The following is a 19,178-nucleotide window of genomic DNA, read 5'->3' as shown; positions in this document are numbered from 1 at the left end:
TCTTCCATTGATATATGGATGCCTTTTATTATTTTTTTTTCTTGCCTAATTGCTCTTGATAGAACTTCCAGTTCTATGTTGAATAGAAGTGGTGGGAGTGGGCATTCCTGTCTTGTTCCTGATCTTTGTAGGAAAAGCTTTTAACTTTTCACCACTATGGTGATAGCTGTGGGCTTGTCATATATGGCCTTATGTGTTGAAGTATATTCCTTCTATGCCTATTTTGTGAAAATTTTCATCATGAATGAATGTTGAATTTTGTTAAATTCTCTTTTTGTAGTTATTGAAATTATCATGTGGTTTTTGTCTTTCATTTTGTTAATATGATGTATCACATTGATTGACTTAATGTATGTGGAGCCATTCTTGCATCCCTGGGATAAATTCCTCTTGATCCTGGTGAATGGCTATTATCAGGAAGATGAATGATAGAAAGTGTTAGCAAGGATGTGGAGAAAAGGGAACACTTATACACTGTTCATGGTCATGTAAATTAGTATAGCCATTTTGGAAAATGTAAGTTCTTCAAAAAACTAAAATAATTATCATATGATCCAGTAATCCCACTTCTAGGTATATATCCAAAAGAATCAAAATAGGCATGTCAAAGAGATGTTTGCACTCTCATGTTCATTTCAGTATCTTTCACAATAGCCATGATAAGGAAGCAACCTATGTGTTCATCAACAGATGAAAAGACAATGCGGTATACATACACAATGGAATATTATTTAGTGTTTAAAAAGAGGCAAATTCCCTCATTTATGGCAACATGCATAGAACTGGAAAACATTATCTTAAATGAAATGCACAGAAAGACAAATACTGTCAGATATCAGTTATATGTGGAATTTTAAAAAAGCAATTTCATAGAAACAGAGAGTAGAAAGGTGATTACCAGAGGCTAGGAGGGGAAAAGATTGCAAAAGGGAAAATGTCAGTCATAGGGTACAAAGTTTCCATTAAATTGACTGAATAACTTTTAGTGATCTATTTCACTGCAGGATGACCACAGTTAATAATAATGTATTATATATTTCGAAATTTTATTTATTTATTTATTTATTTATTTTGAGACAGAGTGTTGCTCTGTTGCCCGGCATGGAGTGCAGTGGTGCGATCTCGGTTCACTGCAAGCTCCACCTCCAGATTCATACCATTCTCCTGCCTCAGCCTCCCAAGTAGCAGGGACTACAGGCACCCGCCACCACACCTGGCTAATTTTTTGTATTTTTAGTAAAGTGCTTGGATTACAGGTGTGAGCTACTGAACCCGGCCTATATTTAAAATTTTTAAAGTAATAAATTGTTAATCTTCTCAACACAGAACCATAATAATTTGGTGATGTGATGGGTATGTTAATTAGCTTAATTGAATTTTTCTGCAATATATATATAAATAGCTCAAGACGTCACATTTACCCCACAAACATACACAATTATTATTTGTCAATTAAAACAATAAAAATAAAAAAAACAACTTACAGGTGCTAAAGATGAAATTGTGATGGGGAAATTTTGTTTTTGATGTGACAGTTCTCTAATTTTAACTGGGCTTTCTTTATCCCTTGTTCTCTCAGTCTTTCAGTCAGTAAGTGCCGTTCCTCTATAGAAAACTTACGTTAGGAAAACCATTTATTTCATTACTTCAGTTAACATATATTTCAGCAAAGCATTATGCAAGGCATTGTGGGGGATGCAAATTTGAACAATGCATAGTCTCTGTTCTTGTAGAACCTCCAATATTACCTAGAAAAGTAGGTGGCAATTCCATGTGACAAATGGAGTATAACCCATGCAAACTCTGTTACTGAAAGGATTGTTTCTGGGAGAATGAAGGAGAATATATCATAGAGAAAGGTAAACTTTCACAGAATCTCAAAGAAGAATCAACTGCACTGTGTTAAGCAAATATACCATAAATAAATGAATAAATATATTCTTCGTGTAAGCATTTAACATTAAGCATTATTATTCCAAGTGGAAAGAATAGCAGGGTAAAGCAATAAATTTCAGTAAAGGTTTTGAGGAATATAAAACATGGGAAACTAGGATACAAATGAAGAGCACTTGAGTTTTTGAGTGAAGGTTTTAGATTTAAGGGATACATTGTCTTAGGGAACCACTGAAGCTTTCTTAGGAGAAAATTAACACTATGAATACTGTTTTTGGAAGATTAATCTCATAGCCCAATAAAATTGATTGAAGCAAGAGAAAATTTTGGAAGAGTGGCCATTTGAAAGGCTACAGCTAGTGCAGGAGCTGAAAAACATCAAATCAGAGCAGCTGTGGCAAGGCCAAAGTAAATAGTCTGTGAAAGAGAAAGAGAAAGAAGATTTGACAGAATTTAGCACTGCTGAAGTTCTTTTCCAATTGTTACTTAATAATGTCCCTATTCATGTCTCTGTCATCTTTCATCTTCCTCATCATATGTAATTTTGTTAACAGTGGTCTTCAGCATTTCACTGCAAGTCCACTCTTTATACTCCCAATTGAGCATCCTACTTTAATGAAACTTGATTTTTATCATCCCATCTAAGTCTCCAAGTCTTTACCTAATCCACTCACTTTCCCAGCATTCTTCTGCTCCACTGAAATGTGTAGATCCGTCTTCTCAAAAAAACTCCCCATCCTCCCAATTCTATAGCATACTTCTTCCCATCCTCATATATGTTTGTAGTTGTATTTGCAGACATTTATTGGTGCTGATTGAATTTCCTATTCTATTACTTCAAAAGTCATATGAGAATAGGGCTATTTTTACAGCTAATACTTGAACAAGCCACAAGTGCATACCTACTATGTGGGATAAACACATCTTTAACTGGTAAGTGGAAAACTATAAAGGAAAGACATCAGATAGAAGTATAAAATACTATAATTTTTTTTTTTGAGATGGAGTCTGTCCCTACAGCGCAGGCTGGAGTGCAGTCTTGGCTCACTCCAACCTCCGCCTCCCAGGTTCAAGCAGTTCTCCTGTCGCAGCCTCCCGAGTAGCTGACACTACAGGCACACACCACCACGCCCAGCTAATTTTTTGTATTTTTAGTAGAGATGGGGTTTCATCATGTTGGTCAGGCTGGTCTTGAACTCCTGACCTCAGGTGACCCACCCGCCTCGACCTCCCAAAATGCTGGGATTACAGGCGTGAGCCACTGCACCCGACCTAAAATACTACCATATTTTATATGTCTTTTAATCTGAGAGATATTACTCTGGTTGCCAATTCAATAAGTGCTGGACTTTGTTGAATAATATATTCCTAAAAACACATCTCAAATGAGATGGGAAAAATTTGAACTAAAGATTTCAAAGTCAAAAAGGGGGCTCTATTCCAAGAGAACTAAAATATATTAGAAAAATCCCTACTTTAGCATCTTAAATTTTAGATATGATATTCAGCAATAAATTTGTAGATTTTCTTGTATAGTCTTTTTTTTTTTTTTTTTTTTTTTGAGAGGGAGTCTCGCTCTGTCTCCCAGGCTGGAGTGCAGTGGCCCAATCTCGGCTCACTGCAAGCTCCGCCTCCCGGGTTCACGCCGTTCTCCAGCCTCAGCCTCTCCGAGTAGCTGGGACTACAGGCGCCCGGCTAATTTTTTGTATTTTTGGTAGAGACGGGGTTTCACCGTGGTCTCGATCTCCTGACCTCGTGATATGCCCGCCTCGGCCTCCCAAAGTGCTGGGATTACAAGCGTGAGCCACCGCGCCTGTACTTCTTATATAGTCTTTAACTGCGTTTAACACTAAGCCATTGGCCTTGATTCCAATGAGTATCTAACTATGAATAAATGTTTTTTTATTTTGACACACCTAAAGATGTCCTTATATTGCTCATGTGACCTGTGTTGCCCATTAATACTAGCACTCTTAATGTTTTTGTATACAATGATATTAAAGAATAATGCATTAAAATTTTTTTCATTGGGCAATTGAAATTTTATATACAAATATGGCAATTGTGCCTCAACAAAGCTATTGACTACTAGATGGTAACATCAAGCTATTTTGAGCAAGACTGGTCTTCAAAATCTACAAAAGGTCTCATTTTGTTTAAGGATAGGATTTTTAAAGAATATCAATGAATAATAACCAATGTCTAGGTTGTGAACAAATTGAGCATACAAAAAATCAGCCTTCTCTCTGAAAAAACATGGCCCACATTGTCTTGGAAAAATATTTTATCTGTGACTCAAAGAATGATGACACAGCTAGAAAGGATTTTAGAAATCAGCTCTCACACAAAACCCTGCTTTGAGAATGAAAACACACGAAGCCAGTAGAGGTGCAGTAATTGATACAACATAATGCACTTTACCCTATGTGTGATGGGTGTATGCTAATGCAGATGGGAAGAACAATGTTAGCTACTACTTTATACCACCCAACATGGTGCCTTTGAACATATAACTTTGATTTTTAAAAATTGTGATAAAGTACAGCTAACATAAAATTTCCTATCTTAGCCATTTTTTCTAAATTTGATTTTACGCACTCATGTTTTGGAACTTTGTCATAGTGCCTAAGAAACTGAACCTGGGAGATGGGTACTATCTCTAATTCCACACATTCCTGCTAAACAGTGTGCAATACATATTCATCAAATAAGCAAAGAAGTGTGCTGGGTGTTTGGCCGCAGGGTAGGAAAGGCAGCATCTGGAAAACAGTTCTGAACTCTGGTGAACTCAAATTTTGTCTGAGATACACTTTGGCTTTGCAGTGAAACACGTGTCATTAACCCAGGGCATGTGTGTTACTGGGCATCCTCAGAATCCTCTTTTCGCCCCTTGCCCTACTGATTTAAATGGCTAATGAACAGTGAGAACTACCATTTCCCAGTTCCTACATTTGGGGCTAAACAGATCATGTTTTGCTGATGTTCACTACATATCACAAAGACCTCTAAATAATAAACTACAAAGCATCTGGTGTTTTCAGAAAATGAAACATTACATTTCCTTTAGTCCACTGTTCAAACATGTGTTTAAAAGTTTTAAGATGTTCAAGTTTGCAAATGTATCAGATGTATTATCTGTAGGTTGTTATAAATTGTAGCATTTTTTTTTTTTTCTGAAGACTTTAACTAATTTGCTAGCGTCCTGCTCCACTGGTTTCTGGCCCCCAGTCATCAGTATGACGATAGGCCTACAGCATTATTTGAATATGCAAGGCAAGTCCTGCATGTTATTTAGGTTTCACTGTGGCCAACTTGCATAGTTTTAGTTAGGAGTATTTTTAAAATAAGTAAGTGCCTGTGTTTACTAAAATGTAGGATAATTGTTGCTTTCCTCCTTCAAAGGAAGTCCCAGCACAGGCTGGGTGTGGTGGCTCACGCCTGTAATCACAGCACTTTGGGAGGCCGAGACGGGCAGATCATGAGGTCAGGAGATCGAGACCTTCCTGGCTAACACGGTGAAACCCCATCTCTATAAAAAATACAAAAAATTAGCCAGACGCGGTGGCGGATGCCTGTAGTCCCAGCTACTCGGGAGGCTGAGGCTGAGGCTGAGGCTGAGGCAGGAGAATGGCATGAGCTTCTGTCTCCGGGAGGCAGAGCTTGCAGTGAGCCAGGATTGCGCCACTACACTCCAACCTCAGCGACAGAGTGAGACTCTGTCTCAAAAAAAAAAAAAAGTCCCAGCATAAAGTAATTTTTTTAATTCAATATCTTCCTTCTATCTTGGAAGAATGACATTCAGAATAGTTTTAATGATGTCAGAGTACAAAAGTTCAAGAGTTACTTTGAAAGTTTAATTTATAGCTGTCTAAAGACTTATGCCAGGTTTGAACATGAATACAGCTCAAGGAATACCATACCAGCCGTGACAACTTGGAGATTAGGTCCACTATAATTTACTTTTACCAGTTTATCTGCTATTTGGCAAGAACTCAGTAAGTTCCTTCCAGGTTTAACCCATATCTTGTGCTTTCAATGCACGGGAACTATAGTTTTGAATTGAGAAATATCATACGAAAATTAATCTGCTTAAGAAGAGGAGATATACCAGCTTGATCCAAGCACCTTGCAATTTATGTTTGTGTTAAATATTTAAGTGTTTTACAGTTGTTACGTTGCATCTTATTGGGTTGCATTTTAAAACCATCTTTTTTCTGCTTTTGTAATCAAATATTTTTGTAAATACCTGAAACCTCCGAGAAACATTCGAATAAATGTTTCCATTTTGAAAAAATATTTTCTCTGTTAAATTGATTTGCTTTGTGACCAAAGATCAATTGACCATATTTATATGGGTCTACTTCTGGGCACTTTATTCCATTTCATTGGTCTACTCGTCTGTTATTTCGAATAACGCAATTCGTCTGTTATTTCGAATAGCGCAATCTCGGCTCACTGCAGGCTCCGCCCCCCGGGGTTCACGCCATTCTCCTGCCTCAGCCTCCTGCGTAGCTGGGACTACAAGCGCCCGCCACCTCGCTCGGCTAATTTTTTTTTTTTGTATTTTTAGTAGAGACGGGGTTTCACCTTGTTAGCCAGGATGGTCTCCATCTCCTGACCTCGTGATCCGCCTGCTTCGGCCTCCCAAAGTGCTGGGATTACAGGCGTGAGCCATGGCGCCCGGCCTTCGTCTGTTATTTCATTCTTAATACACTGTCTTGATTACTATAGCTTTATAGTAGTTCATCGATTTGCACAAAGTAACTTGCTAGTATTTTGACTGGGACTGTGTTGAGTTTATACATAAAATTAAGAACTAACATCTTGACAAAACTGAGCCTTCATATCTATGAACCATTTAACTGCTCTCCATTCCATTTATTTAGGTCTTTTTTTTTTTTTTTTTTGAGACGGAGTCTCACTCACCCAGGCTGGAGTGCAGTGGCGCAATCTCGGCTCACTGCAAGCTCTGCCTCCCAGGTTCACACCATTCTCCTGCCTCAGCCTCCCGAATAGCTGGGACTACAGATGCCCGCCACCATGCCCCGCTAATTTTTGTATTTTTAGTAGAGACGGGGTTTCACCTTGTTAGCCAGGATGGTCTCGATCTCCTGACCTGGTGATCCACCTGCCTCGGCCTCCCAAAGTGCTGGGATTACAGGCGTGAGCCACCGCGACTGGCCTATTTAGGTCTTTTTTTATCAGAATTTTTTCTTTCCTCAGAATTTTGTGGCTTTCCTCACAAAGATCTTGTACATATTTTGTTAAACTTAGGTCAAAGTGTTTTCTGGTGCTAATATAAATGGTGTTGTGTTTCTAATTTCAAGTTTCAATTGTCCATTGCTGGTGTATAAGAAAGCAACTGACATTTGTCTATCAACCCACACCCTGCAACCTTGCTGTAATTGCCTATTAGTTCCGGGAGGGGTTTTTGGTTGTTGTCAGTTCTTTGGGATTGCCTTTATAGACGTTCTACAATAGAGCTTTATACTCTAATCTTTATGACTTTTTATAGTTGTTTCAAGCATAAATTATTTCTTTTTTCTGTAATTCTCTAAGGTGGAAGCTTATTGATTTCAGATCTTTTCTTTTTTATTATCATTCCTTTTAAAAATTTTATTGAGGTATATTTGACTAGTAAAAATTTTATATGCTTAAGGTATACCATTGATTACTTGATATACATATACACTGTAAAATAATCACCACGATAAAGCTAATTAACATCACCATCACCTCAGCTTTTTTTCCTAATATAGGCATTTAATAATGTAATTTTCCCTCTAAATAATGCTATCAATGCATTCCACATATTTCGATGTTGTGTTTTAAATTTCATCTGGTTCAATTTTTAAAAAAAATCTATCCAGAGACTTCTTTTACCCATGTTTTGTTTAGAAGTTCTTCGTTTAATGTTCAAATATTCAAAAATTTTCCAAATATCATTCTGTTATTGATTTGTAGTTTGATTTCATTGTGGTCAGAGAATATATTCTGCATAATTCTTGTTTTTTTTTAACTAGTTAAGGTGTGTTTATGAGCTAGAATGGGGTCTATCTTGTTGCATATTCCATGTGAATGTGAGAAGAATATATATTGTGCTGTTGTTGGATGGAGAATCCTATAAACATCGATTCGAATATGTTAATTATAATGCTATTGAGATCAACTGCATCCTACTGATTCTCTGCCTGCTTGATATATATATATATATATATATAAATAAAAGAAGGGTATTGTATTTTTCAGCTTTAATAATATATTTGTCTATTTCTCCTTGCAGTTCTATCAGTTTTTGCTTCATGTATTTTGAGTCTGTGTTATTAGGCACATACAGATTAAGGATTTGTCTTCTTAGAGAATTGACCTCTTCATCAACATGTAATGTCTCTTTTTTCTCTTACAATTTTTCTTGCTCAGAAATTCGCTTTGTCTGAAATTAATACAGCTATACCAACTTTCTTTTGATTAGTGTTACTATGATAATCTTTCCCCTAACTCTGTAGATTAAACCTGTGTCTTTATATTTAAAGAGGATTTCTTGCAGAAAATTTTTAGCAGGGTCTTTTTTATTCCAACCCACTCTAGCAACCTTCTTTAATTGAAGTATTAAGACCACTGACAAAGTGACGATTGATAGTTGGGTTAATATCTACCATATTTGTAACTGTTTTTTATTCATTGCTTTTCCTGTTTTTTAATTCACCTTCTCTTTTTTTTTTTTTTTTTTGAGATGGAATTTCGCTCTTGTCACCCAGGTTGGAGCGCAGTGGCACGATCTCGGCTCACTGCAACCTCTGCATCCGGGGTTCAAATGATTCTCCTGCCTCAGCCTCCCGAGTAGCTGGGATTACAGGCGCCCGCCACTACACCTGGCTAATTTTTTGTATTTTTTGTAGAGACAGGGTTTCGCCACGTTGGGCAGGCTGGTCTTGAACTCCGGACCTCAGGCGAGCTGCCCACCTTGGCCTCCCAAAGTGCTGGGATTACAGGCCTGAGCCACCGCACCCAGCCTTTATTCACCTTCTTTTGTCTGGCTTGTCTGATTTTAATTCAGTATATGTAATTCTATTTTCTCTCTTCTCTTAGCATTTAAGTGTTGCTTTTAAAAAACCTTATTGTTTGCCCTAAAGTTTGCAATATACATTTTATAACTAACCTAAGTTTACTTTCAAGTAAGTTTATACTGCTTCATGAATTTTGCAGGTGCTGTAAAGTATTTCAAAGTTCTCCATCTAATTACTTATAAAGTTACTGTCATTAATTTCACTCTACCACATGCTACAGTCACATAATACATTCTTATTATTTTGAGTAAATATCTATCTTATCAATTAAGAATAAGGTAAACAAAGATTTTACTTTATTTTCACTTATTCCTTCTCCAAAGCTTTTCTTAATTATGTAGAAAGTTTTTACATTTTCTTCATTTTTGAAGGTTAATTTCTCTGAATATAAAATTGTTGTTTTTGTTTCAACACTTTAAATACTTCACCCACCTTCTTCTCATTTGCAAAGTTTCTGATAAAGTGTAGCATATAATATTCGTATTTGTTCTCTGTAAATGTAATGTTTTCCCTCTGGCTTCTTTCAAAGTTTCTTTTGCTTTGGTTTCCTTTTGTTTGGATATGGTAAGCCTGGATATATATATATAAAATATATATATATATATATATAAATATATATATATAAAATATATATATATAAATATATATATACACACATATACATATATACACACTAATGTGTATATATACACACATTAATTTTAGAAAATTCTCAGCCAACAATTATTGCTTCAGATATTACTTCTGCTTATTTTTTCTTCTTTTAGAATTGCAATTACATGTATGTCTTATCTTTTAAAAATGTTTCACAGATCTTGGATATTAGGTTCTGTGTTTTCATTCTTTTTTCTATTTACATTTTAGTGTGGAAAGTTTCTAATGGTATTGCTTCACATTCACTGATTCTTTCAGCCAAGTTCAGCTTACTGAGTCCATCAAAGGCATTCTTTATTTCTATGACTGTGGTTTTAAGTTCTAGCATTTTATTTTCATTCTTTGTTAGAGTTTTCATCTCTGTGCTTACATTACCAATCTGTTATTGCATGTAATCTACTCTCTCCATTAGAACTATTAGCATATTAATTACAGTTATTTTTAAATCCTTGTCTGAAAATTCCAAAATCTTTTCCAAGTCCAGTTCTGATGCTTGCTTTGGCATCTGCAGACTTGTAATTTTTTAAGCATGCTTTGTAATTTTTTGTAGAAAACTCTGTATAGTGTATCAAGCAAAAAAAAAAACTGAGATAAATAGGCCTTTAGTGAGATATTTTATGTTTATGTGGCTATAGGTTAGGTTATATTTATTGTTTCCTGTGGCCGTAGGTATCTGAAGCTAATATTCCTCTGGTGTCCATGGGTTATCTCCCCTGCTGTATTTAGATTTCCCTAGAGACTCCTTCTTACATAGAGTCTGACAGCTTTATCCACTTTTATTATAAAAAGCCCTGTTAATGTGGTAGTAAGAAGTGGCAAAGGAGAAGCATTCTATATTCTTACAATGTTATCTCAGTCTCTTTAGGTCCCTCTGCTGCGATTTTCACAAATATTTCTTACTATTTTTTTCTCCCCTTCCTAGATGAGACAGAAAGGTTGGAGTGGGCTGGAGTTGGAGGATTACTCTTCTACCTGCATGAGATTAGGCTCTGGTGAACTCTTTTTTTCACTTGAGAGTGGGCTTTTGTCATGGAGAACACACTGGGCATATTTCAAAATAATTATTTTTATCTTCTCATGCTAAAGACACAAGGTGATTTTTCTTCAATACTATTATGAGAACCTGCTGGCATTGTTTTCATATAAAAATCCATGAAATATGAATGTAAGTGGACTGTAGCCTCCAGCAGTTATTCATTATCAATCCTGTCTAAACTCAGCATCTCCACTTAAGTGTGTCTACCAGATTACACCTCCAGTGATTTCTGTTGCAGGTAAAATGATCTCAGCTGTATTTCTCCAAATTTGTCTGTCTCTCTAGATTTTAGGGTGGCAGTTTGCCCTACAACCTCAATTCTCTGTTGGGTGCAAAAAAAAAAAAAGTCATTGATTTTCATTTGTTTAGTTTTTTCCTTGTCGTAAGGATGAGAGTGACAATTTCCAAGCTCTCTAAGTGTTGGAGCTGGAACAGGAAGTCCTCTCCATTTTTTTAAGTGTAGCATATTTCAAAAGCACTGACATTGTAGTTAACATCTGGTTACTAGATTACAATTTTGTGGTTAGGAAAATATTTTTTTAAGTACAAGGCTGAGAGATCAACTCATAAAACTTTGCACAAATGAACAAGTGTTCTATGGATAAAAATCCCTTTAGCAATTGTATGGGAGGGTAATCATAAATCCCCTTTCTTACAGGCAATTTTACTATTTCAGCAGATGAACATGCAGTTAAAAAGAAATATGTCATCAGAACAAACTATTTTTCTATTATTTGAGTTAACTGAGATGTTGCTGCATTTTATTAAAAAGACATTTGTCTTTTTAGGAAGGGGTTGGAATTAATGTTAGACAAGTAAAACATTTCCAGGAGCTCAAAATTTAAGAGGGACCAAAAACTTAGTAATCAAGATAAATTATATTTTAAAATAATACTTTTTAAAAAATAAATATTAATGAAAAAATTTTACAATGAAGAAAATATCAAAATTTACTTAAAGATAGAATTAGAAAAGAAACAGTCCCATGCACAGTCATACTGGAGACTAAGGCAAAAGGGAAAATCTTGATTGCTGACTTTTTTTATATTTCTTTAAATTGCACACCCTACACAAGTGGCTCCTTCTACTCCAGCCCTAGTAGGGGAATGTTCAGTCATCAGACACTGGAAAAATACATGTAAGTTTACATCTTACAGAAGGAAACACTGAAGTATGTCAAATATAGGATGATTTTCTTCCATACATAGTTAAACATTATCATGTGAAATTCAATATAACTAAGTGAAAAAAAAACTATTGCTGATTCCTTTTTTAAGTAAAAAGCTATTATTTCATTTAGTAGCTCTTTGTGATTTGACAATAATATTAATATATTAAATGTTAACATATTTGTCTCTTCACACACAAATGCATATACACATACACATTTATGTACACACCTACAAGTATTCCAAGAGATTGAAAATAGGCATCTCCATAAAAAAGTATCGCTTGGGCTGACTTCCCACTGAAGCTTCTGGTCTAGCCATGATTTTGGATTCCTCCTTTCCCTCATGATCCCTCCATCCCTATTCCCTTCTCAGGCTTTTCCAAACCTTAAAATAACTGCTATTTTTTACTGTAAATCTTTAAGGTCTACAATGTAATATTTTGATATATATATATATGTAAATGACCACTATAGTCAAGCAAATTAACACATCCTTCTTCTCACATAGTTTTTGTTTGTTCTGTGGTAAGAGCATCTGAAATCTACTCACTTTAGCTATTTATTTGGCCACTTCCTCTCTTCCTAACTAAAGAGACTTGAATTTGTGTTCAAATGCAGTTTCATTTATATAAGGCATGCTATTAAGTACCATACATATAAATATGCATACCCTTTTGTTGGATACACAGGGTAAAATAATGCAAATATATAATATGTAGTTTAAAAATACCAGAGAGTATGTGTTATTACTAAAACATTCCCATTAGACGTGATCAAAATACATTTGAACATGAGGGTTGCTACTTAATGAGCTGTGGTGGTGAGAAGTGAACAGCTGTCCTAGCGACAAGATGGTTGGTGGGCTTGACACAACTGAGCACATCTGAGCACAGGGAACTCACCAAACTGCCTGGCGATGCACAGGTGTTGAGAAACAAGACAACGACAAAGAACAGTCTCTTCTAAGTGTGCCCAGATGATGATAATCAGGACAATTTGGGACTTCATATTTTTCAGAACTTTAATCTTCATAAAACTTTCAACAGGAACAAAGAGAAAGGGCTGGAATTATCTGAATTGTATAGGTAGATAAAGTACCTAGAGTACTTCCAAACTTACACATTGAGTCATAGATAATATAATCAACTTAAATATATATATTTATATATATTTATATATTTATTTATGTATATATTTATATATTTATATTTTATATATTTATATATATTTATATATTTACATATATTTATAGATTTATATATTTACATATTTATATATATTTACATATATTTATATATATTTAATTTAAATTGTGGTTTTAGAAATCAGCTGGAAAGGGTCACATTTGTAACTAGAAAAATTCAGGTCAGGTTTCTGTCAGTACTGAAACCTATTGCTTTAATTCCACATATCAAACATTATTTTGTCTCTATCTTATTTTGTTAATGTCCTGTAAACAAAATGCTGGTTTTCTACTTCTCAGAAATGTTTACTGTGAGTCCAATTTTGCCATTATGAAGAAAAATGTAAGGGAAAACTAGTCCTGCACATGTTATATTATTTAGACACATGAACAATAGAATATGTACTAAAAACTCATCACAATCACATCTAAAGGGCAGGGAACAAAGAGATTTATTTCAAATATTGAATTTCCTGCCTAATTGTTTTTATGGTCAAAGTCCTTGTTGAGCACACTACTCTTATGACTCTCCACAATCTCCACAAGTGACCTAAAGACAAACTGTGGGAGACTAGGAGAGAAGTACAAAGAGGCAGGGCCTGAGACCCAGAATAAAATGAATACATGCAAGGAGAAATCAAGTCTAGAGCAGAGGCTTTTTCACTTCATAAATTACTATCTTGATGGACATTCGATACTAGCAAATTCAATGCACAAGTAATGCAAAGAATTTTCGTGGGTGGAAAAGGCTGAAAGAAGAGATCAAGCAACAGCGTCGGTAGCTCTGGATAGTTTGATAATGGTCCCAGATTTCAAGCAGATACTTAAATACATTCTTCACATAACTTAGAGTACCCGGGTGTTACATCTCACAGAAATGGTATACTCATTGTGCTGTTTTTATTTCTAAGTAGAATCTTGAAAGATCTTTCTAAGTAAAATGTTGGCAAAGAAACAATCCCATCACTAAATGTCCCTGTCATTTCGCTTTTTATGGGATTGGTTGCAGATGTTGCAGGGTCTTTGCTTCTCCACCTAGGTCTGTTCACACTCAGCTCAGTCACCAATTGGGATAAATACTGAACATGCTGCTCTGCTGTTGTGATTCAGTTTTAAAACTTACTTTTTAATTTTTTGTTTTTTTTTTTTGTCTCAACTTACTGGTGTTTTTTGTAGAGAAAACTTTCAAGTGGTTTTAGATGATAAAATAAGGCAATGATGAATTACTTGGGAACTTTATTAAACATGAGATTGAAATTTGATCAACACATTTTCGTAGAAAAACAAGAAATATCAAATAGAGACAAATCTGAGACAAAGTTCAATTCAGAATAGATTGAGACTGGAAGAGCATTAATGTTACTTAAATCATATCTTTAATAGAAATATACAAATGAAAGTTCTAACAACTGGATGCTTTCATAAGTGAAGGAACATCTAAAACTAACTTTTAGAAAATTAATAGTAGGTACCCTGGAGGCTACTGTATTACTTATACAACATTTTTTAAAAAGTACCATTTTGTATTCTGTGTAAGATGACAAAAATGGGTTTTGTTTTTGTCATTGTTGTTACACAATTAAAAGTTGTTCAATAAAGGAGGTGTAACTATAATGTAATATGCTGCTTAACTGTAAGGAATATTTGCATAGTCATAGGAATGTAAACCCTAAGTATTGATTTAATTTCAAAGGGTGATATAAGTATATTGGAAGAATGAGGGGTACTCTATGTGAGTTTATAGGTAGCAAAGATTTTACAAAATAGATTATTTCTCAACCTCAATAAAAGGAAAGTGATAGATACCATCTAAAGGTTAAAAATCAAGAAACAGCTGTCCAAACATTTCATTTGGAAATTGGAGGTAAATGACATTAGAAACAACTAAACTATAGGCAAGTAGAAACAAAATTGGGAGAATGGGCAAAGGACCATTATAGTTCTTTTTTATTTATTTATTTATTTATTTTTATTTTTATTTTTGAGACAGAGTTTCGCTCTGTCATCCAGGCTAGAGTGCAATGGCGTGATCTCGGCTCACTGCAACCTCCACCTCCCAGGTTCAAGCAATTCTCCCACCTCAGCCTCCCAAGTAGCTGGGATTACAAGTGTGTACCATGATGCCCAGCTAATTTTCTTTGTATTTTTAGTAGAGACGGGTTTTCACCATGTTAGCCAGGCTGATCTTGAACTCTTGACCTCAAGTGATCCACCCACCTCGGCCTCCCAAAGTGCTGAGATTACAGGCGTGAGCCACCACGCCTGGCAGATATTTTTATTTCTAACTTTGAAAATCAGTCCACACAATTTCATTGGTGTGAATTATTTATTCTTGGACAGTTGTGTTACTAATTATCACCTGGCTGGTACTTTTTGAATCTATGTGTATTATTACCTTGATAAAATTAAACACTTAAGTGTTTTATAAGAAATTAAATCCTATTTTTAGAAAGAAAACATTTTTGTGTTGGAGGGGAAGACTATTTCAACGTTTCTCTTTAATATAGAAAAGTGGAAATGTTAATTAACAAAAACTGTTATTTCCAGCCAAAATATTATAACACCTTTGAGAGCGATCAACATTAAAGAACACACTCTGCAATCCTGCTTCCCCAATAAACCAAATTATCTTCATAGTCTTATTCAAACTTGTATACTGCCATAGCATAGTGAATAAGACCAAAGGCTTTCATTCAGATGATCTTAGGTTGAATCCTGGTTGTGTAACTTTGAGCAAGTTAGCTAACCTATTTAGTAAAAACATGCATCACCGCATTGTTTGAGAGTTAAATAAGATAATAAATGCAAAGCACTTACCATGGTGCCTAGCACAGATTCACATTCAATTAATGTTGGTTTTTCTTTCATCCACAAATGAAATCACAGCATAGATATACATTTGTGTGTCTCCACATAAACTCAATTCTTCAGCCGCCTCCCCTTTTCCCACAATGCAGCCCCCGTTACACCTCTCCTGTGCTAATTCCTGACCATTCTTCAGAAAAGCCTTCACTAATTGGCACTATGTAAGCCCTATTGCTCCTTTTTTACTTTTATCCTCCATGGTATCCTGCTTATTTCCTTAATAGCACTTCCTAGAACATAAAGTAAATATTTTTTAGTGTAATTATTTATTTAATATCCATTTATGTCTGAAAGTAGACTTTAAACTCTTTGGAGCAAAGTCTACTTCTATCTCCATCTTTATTAGATACTTAGTTCCAAGCACACTGTTTGATTCATAATAGGTGTTCATTAAATGATTGGCTCAAAGGTTGATTGAATAACAATTCTTGTGACTGCATAACTTTCCATTAGGTTGCTGAGCTATATCTTCCTTAACTGTTGTATTACTGAGGTAGGGGGCTGGCAGGACTTGTTTTCCGGTCGTGGCCCTGTTGATCAAAGCAGGCTCTGATCAAAACAGGATGCAGCAAACAAGCGGGCTAAAACCAGCAGATGGCTATGAAAGTCACCTTTAGGTGCCCTCACTGCTCATTAGCATAAAGACACACCCACCAGCACCATGACAGTTTACAAATGCCACGGCAACAGGCCATGGCAATGGCTAGAAAGTTACCTTATATGGTTCCTGGAACTCCCAACCCTCTTTCCAGAAAGTTCTGAATACCACGCCTCTTTATTAACATATAATTAAAAGTGGGTATAAGTACAGCTGCCAACAGCCTATATGCTGCTATATCTGGGCACACTGCCAGTACTGCAAGGAGCAGTACTGGTTCAATAAAAGTTGCTTTCTCTTACCACCAGTTTGCCCTTGAATTCTTTCCTGGGTGAAGCCAAGAACCCTCCCAAGCTAAGCCCCAACTTTGGGGCTCACCTACCCGCCTGCATCATTACTGTTGGGATACTTCTAATTTTCAGTTACTTCCACTTGTCCATAGTGCTATAATGAATATGTTAAGAATAGGGATTTTTTGGGCCGGGCGCAGTGGCTCACGCCTGTAATCCCAGCACTTTGGGAGGCCAAGGCAGGCGGATCACGAGGTCAGGAGATCGAGACCATCCTGGCTAACATGGTGAAACCCTGTCTCTACTAAAAAATAGAAAAAATTAGCCGGGCCTGGTGGCGGGCGCCTATAGTCCCAGCTACTTGGGAGACTGAGGCAAGAGAATGGTGTGGACCCAGGAGGCAGAGCTTGCAGTGAGCTGAGATCGCGCCAATGCACTCCAGCCTGGGAGACATAGCGAGACTCCGTCTCAAAAAAAAAGAATAGGGATTTTTCTTCTTTTTGATTATAAACATTTAATAAACACATCCAAAATGTGAATACTTCTGTCTAAATTATCTGATCATATTTTATAGCTCCATATTCTCATAAACACCTACTCAAGCGATCAACATATCCTTGAATGTGTAAGTAAATTCATGAAGGAAGTAAAGAGTTAAGACCAACAATCAATCAGTTAGGACTTTTCCAGAAGTTTATGTTTGTTCGTAATACTTCTACTTCATGTTGTTTTTCTTAATCCTGCTCCCTAGTTGTCAAATATTTAGCATGATTAATGCCTCATCTTTTGAGAGAAAAACAGTATATTTGGAGTGCTCTTATTTTTTTCTTTTTTTAAAAAGGCATATTGATGATTCTTTCTAAATGCTCACCTTCCTCCTTCTTTGGTGTGATTCAATAGTTTCTTACTAAAAGGTGACTTGCTAGAAATATTTTTACAATCTTCTTTTGTGAGTAACTTTTTTTGAAAAAGCCTTCCTTCATTATTAAACAAGTTATTTGACTTTGGCTTATTTTCAGTTTTATTTTCCTCAGATAGTAAATAGCATTATCTTTCTTTTTACAGAGGTAGAAACTGAACTTTTGAACATACAAGTAATTAGTCCAAGCTCACAAAGTAAAGAATGATGGGTCCTTTTGTCTCTGAAGTCTACATTCTCAACTCATATACCACACAGCCTCCATCCTCTACTTCTACAGTGGTATCTACTATTTCCACACTTCATTATAACTCTGTGAAGTCACATACCATTCCTCATTCTCAGTTTCATAATTAATACCTGTCATAGGGCACAACAGGTCACTCAGTGATAATGAGGTTTACTAAAGTAAAATTTATGCCATTGATCATTGTGAGTGGGGTCAACCAAACTGAAAAAGAAATAACAGGCAATTCAGCTGTAATATGTAGAAATGTTAATTACTGCGAACTCTTAAATTAACATTAAGTTATTCCTCCCCCATGCCATGACGTATATGCCACCTTCTCCTAAATCTACACAGTTGAATAGTAGCCATCTGAAGACTTAAGGACTATGAAAGAATTGTGAAACATTCACATAGTAATTTTTTTAAAATTATACTTTAAGTTCTGAGATACATGTGCAGAATGTGCAGGTTTGTTACATAGGTATACATGTGCCACAGTGGTTTGCTGCACCCATCAACCTGTCATCCACATTAGGTATTTCTCCTAATGCTATCCCTCCCCTAGCCCCCAACCCCCTGACAGGCCCCTGTGTGTGATGGTCCCCTCCCTGTGTCCATGTATTCTCATTGCTCAACTCCCACTTATGAGTGAGAACATGCAGTGTTTGGTTTTCTGTTCCTGTGTTAGTTTCCTGAGAATGATGGTTTCTACCTTCATCCATGTTCCTGCAAAGAACATGAACTCATCCTTTTTAATGGCTGCATAGTATTCCATGGTGTATATGTGCCACATTTTCTTTATCCGGTCTATCATTAATGGGCATCTGGGTTGGTTCCAAGTCTTTGCTATTGTGAATAGTGCTGTAATAAATATACATGAGCATGTGTCTTTATTGTAGAATGATTTATAATCCTTTGGGTATATACCCAGCAATGGGATTGCTGGGTCAAATTGTATTTCTGGTTCTAGATCCTTGAGGAATAGCCACACTGTCTTCCACAATGGTTGAACTAATGTACACTCCCTCCAACAGTGTAAAAGTGTTCCTATTTTTCCACATCCTCTCCAGGATGTTGTTTCCTGACTTTTTAATGATCGCCATTCTAACTAGCATGAGATGGTATCTCATTGTGGTTTTGATTTGCATTTCTCTAACGATCAGTGATGATGAACTTTTTTTCATAAGTTTGTTGGCCACATAAATGTCTTCTTCCAGGAAGTGTCTGTTCATATCCTTCACCCACTTTTTGATGGGGTTGTTTGTTTTTTCTT

Source organism: Nomascus leucogenys, chromosome 5, assembly GCF_006542625.1.
Source record: "Nomascus leucogenys isolate Asia chromosome 5, Asia_NLE_v1, whole genome shotgun sequence".
Lineage (NCBI taxonomy): Eukaryota > Metazoa > Chordata > Mammalia > Primates > Hylobatidae > Nomascus > Nomascus leucogenys.
This window is presented reverse-complemented; position numbering follows the sequence as displayed.